Source organism: Carex rostrata, chromosome 4 (assembly GCF_964058835.1).
Source record: "Carex rostrata chromosome 4, lpCarRost1.2, whole genome shotgun sequence".
In the NCBI taxonomy this organism is placed as follows: Eukaryota; Viridiplantae; Streptophyta; class Magnoliopsida; order Poales; family Cyperaceae; genus Carex; species Carex rostrata.
This window is the reverse complement of record NC_135921.1, coordinates 12,894,057-12,898,318: the sequence shown is the minus strand read 5'-3', so window position 1 is coordinate 12,898,318 and position 4,262 is coordinate 12,894,057. Positions and strand designations below refer to the sequence as shown.

The following is a 4,262-nucleotide window of genomic DNA, read 5'->3' as shown; positions in this document are numbered from 1 at the left end:
TCTAATTAAAACGCAAGAACTAGCTTTCCATGAATTTTTTTTTTTTTAATATATAAACCTCATCAAGAAACTCTGATCCTAATCCTAGTATCCAAATTGTGTTGTTCAAAAGTCGCGGCTGTTCTACTATCCGACATTGCAAATAGCAGCTAAAAAGCAAATTAGCAAAGCAAAAATAAAAGCCCCCATAAATCTCTTGCTCATTAAATAAAAGAAATTACTTAATTTATTGAAGAATTCGTATTTCAAAAATTCAAATTTCAATCCGCACAAAAATATGCAAAGGATGCATGCATGTCTTCTGTAGTATATTTTTTCTTTGTTGTAAATTTGTCATGTAGACTCCTCCGTACTCTTTGAATTCAAATTAAGCAATTATATTTCTCAGAGAAACACACCAAAAACCATACTAACAAAATGCAAAATAGTATTAATTACCACGAAAATTTCAAACAAATATATATATACCGGTGGAGAGCCGATCAGTATGGCCACATACCGACATAGTTACCCGGAGGATCGTAATTACAAACCGCCAATATTCCCTTGTCAGCATAACACTCGACCACGGCACACCCGAGCTTTTTGGTATTCCTCCAGACGATCTGCGTGTAATGACCGCACATTTTCCTACAGGTGTTGGTCTGGTAATCATAATCCTTCTTTTCGACAACCCACGCTTGCACTATTTGGTCCACCGTCCAGCAGTCGCCGCTGCCCCAAAATAGATTCTCTCCATAGTCTCCATGCGAATGAATCAGCTTAGCGTCGTACCATCGTTGCTCGGCGTACCACCTCGAGTAGTTTGCCACTGCTTCATCCCATACAAGGTTTGGGACACCGACTTGCTTGCGAGCAAGGTTGTGTTGTGCGAGGAAACGGATTTTTAGGTCGGTTTGATTGTATTGGGCACAGTTGTCTGTCTTTGGATTAGGAGTGTAATTCTCGTTTGCAGTTGTTAGGCATGGTTTGTAGAGGAGAATGGTGATTGTAAGGAGGAAGAGCAGAGGGAGGTAATTGGGGCCAACCATGGCATTTGGGTGTTTTATTTTTTTCTGATTTGGGGTTATGAGGTCCTTTTAATTTGTATGTATGGATTATGGAAAGGACTTATTTTTTTTTGTTTTCTCAGATTACTTGCATGCATGTTCGATTATGTTGCCCTGTTTTTGGCCAGGAGGTCAAAATAATATATATATATATATATATATATATATATTTTTTTTTTTTTTTTTTTTCTGGCAATGCTTTTCATCTCCAATTTGTAGCAAGTTTAGCTTTAATTTCGCAATGGAAATTTAGTTTAGTTTAATAAGAGAACAGGAAGTTTTGTTTCATAAACTTAATTTAGCTTAAACCAAATTAATTTTCAAAATATAGTAATGCATTCATACATATATTTATTAAAGGATACCTTTTTAATTATTATTTTTTTGAAACGAAATCTTGATGGTTAAAGCAATTACTCTTTGGATTCAATATTTTTTTTTATGATTTGAATATTCACCTGATTAACTATCTAGATTTATAGAATATAAAAATTTTGTGGGCCGGCTTAAACGTGGTTGGAGGAGATATTTTAAATTTTTAATTATGTTCGGATATTCCAATTTTACTTTCTCCCCTAACACTTTTCATTGTACTTTAATACATCATGATCTAAATATATTCCTAGCAGTTGTACACAATTTAATATTAAGCAAAGAAGAATAGTATTTTATCTATTGAATAATTCCGCTAGTTATTTGAGGTTGCAAACCCCATGCAACCTTTGCTTCAATTTCCTCAAAAAAGAAATGACATGAAGATAGCTAAATCTGGATTAACATAAAGAATGGGGCTTAGTGTGTGGCCTGTTACGCCTGTACTAATAGAGTTATAGATTTTGATCAAGTATAGATAAAGTAAAGAGAAAACAAATGATGTAGTTTGTTTTGAATAAGTAAAAACTGGCCCATGGGCTATCCGGGCCTAATCTGATGTTTTTCGGCATTTTGGGGCATAGATACACATATATAATAAATTATTTTGCATAACATAACAAATCATCTCGTCAGCTCACTCGAAAGATGTTTCAAGTAGTCATCATTCAGTTACTTTTCTACAGGCCTACAACATTAAAATTTCTTTTCTAGAGATCCATAATGGTCGGGTGAAGTCAAATCTATAAATAACAGTATGCGCTCGTCGGACGGATAGAGTACTGCCAAGCGATTAATCAAAACTAATTGGGAATAATTGGTTTTAATTGAAAATAATCGTTCAATTAGTTGAAAAAATCTATGATGGTTTGATCACCGCCGACGATTAATCGACCTAAACGGCTGGTTTTTACAACAATGATCTATATCTGTTTAAAGTTAGCCTTATTTTTATTCACTAAGTATTAATTTCATCCGGATTATATTTTTATCTATTAAGTACTCTTGTTCTTAAGATTGAGGGATAATCAATACATAATGAATAATTATCAAATAAATTGAAGCTTATACAATCTAACTAGAAAAAATATAACACATAAGTAATATATTACTTTAAATATATCATCTACAGACATAATATCATAAAATGTAAAATATATATATATATATATATATATATATATATATATATATATATGGGCCTGGCTAAATTGCTGCCGGCCCTTTTTCGTGTTTCTGATGTCCAAACAACAAATCTAAACCGTTAGATGTTTAATCCATATTATAATCTACTTGGAGACCAAATTTTACATTTTTTGGAATTTTTTTACTATATATTAAGCTGGTTTGAAAACCGCTGATTTCAATGCTGCAGAAATTGACTGAAATCAGCAGTTTTCAAACCAGCTTAATATATAGGAAAAAAATTCCAAAAAATGTAAAATTTGGTCTCCAAGTAGATTATAATATGGATTAAACATCTAACGGTTTAGATTTGTTGTTTGGACATCAGAAACACGAAAAAGGGCCGGCAGCAATTTAGCCAGACCCTATATATATATATATATATATATATAATTTATTAATTAAATCAAATCAAATCAAATATTGTATGAATCAATCTTGAGATAAATTATAAACTAGAATATTTATACAAATCATGGTCATAATAATAGAATTATATAGTTATATATATGTACGAAAAAAAACGTGAGGGGTTCCAATACCTCATCATACCTCACATTTGATATCTTCATTTTCAAAGTTTAAACTTGTCAATCTGAACTGCTCAACATGATATCCATATTAAAATATACTTGGAGATCAAATATTATAATTTTTGAAATTTTTTTACTATTTTTTAGGGAGGTACAAAATCATTGTTTCTGAACAAAAATCACTGTTTTTGAACAGTCCAAAAACCGTGTTTGTACCTTTCTTAAAAAATAGTAAAAGAATTTCAAAATTTATAAATTTCACCTCCAAGCATATTTTAGTATGAATATGATGTTAAGCGGTTCAGATTGACAATTTAGACTTCAGAAATAAAGAAATTAAATATAAAATATAATAAGATACGAAAGACATAAGATATTGAAACCCTCCTCTAAAAACATATCATATATAACTTTACATTGAACCATTATTCTATAGGATCGCTGGTGTGGAATAACTCTTATGTGTATCAGATCCGATAAGCTACTTTCTTACACACTTATTTATTGTTACGCTAATAAAAAAAATCTTATCTATATCCAACCTTGCAAATAAATACCATCATAGAATAAACGGATAAAAAAAAGTTCTTGAAAGTTGAAACCCTGTTCTTGCCTTTGGCCTAGCTACCACGTACTTCAATGGGAACAACCTGGTAAAAACAGTGGAACAAGCTGATCACCCCCAATATGCTTTTTCCATTCAAAAATCAACTCAATGGAAAAAAAAAAAATTGAAAATCATATATTTCTTTAAAGAGAGGCCAGGTCATAGAACACGAAAAAAATATATATATATTGTTTATTGAACACTTCAATTCTATTTTGGAAGATAATTCAAGTAAGAACATATTCATCCCCTTCTATTTTTATTTTTATAAAACAATAACACTTTACTTGATTTATCATGCATGCTTTTGTTTCTTTCGTTTCTTCTCATCATCATATATGATATATCGCATGCAGGTACTGAAGAACCTAAACAATAATTAATTGTTCAGGCGGCTATCCCCTACATAATCTTGCTCATGGCATCAACAAATTAATTAACAAAGAAATCACAATTATTTGTATCAGCTAAAAGGTAAATTTATTCAATATACATTGGATATTTAATGGTCAAAAC

The 4,262-nt window shown here is 31.1% G+C and overlaps 1 pseudogene; it reads right to left on the bottom strand.

Moving 5' to 3' along the window:
• Positions 1-482: 482 nt before the first annotated feature.
• On the bottom strand, positions 483-1,031 carry LOC144553269 (pathogenesis-related protein PR-1 pseudogene; annotated as a pseudogene).
• Positions 1,032-4,262: the final 3,231 nt, after the last annotated feature.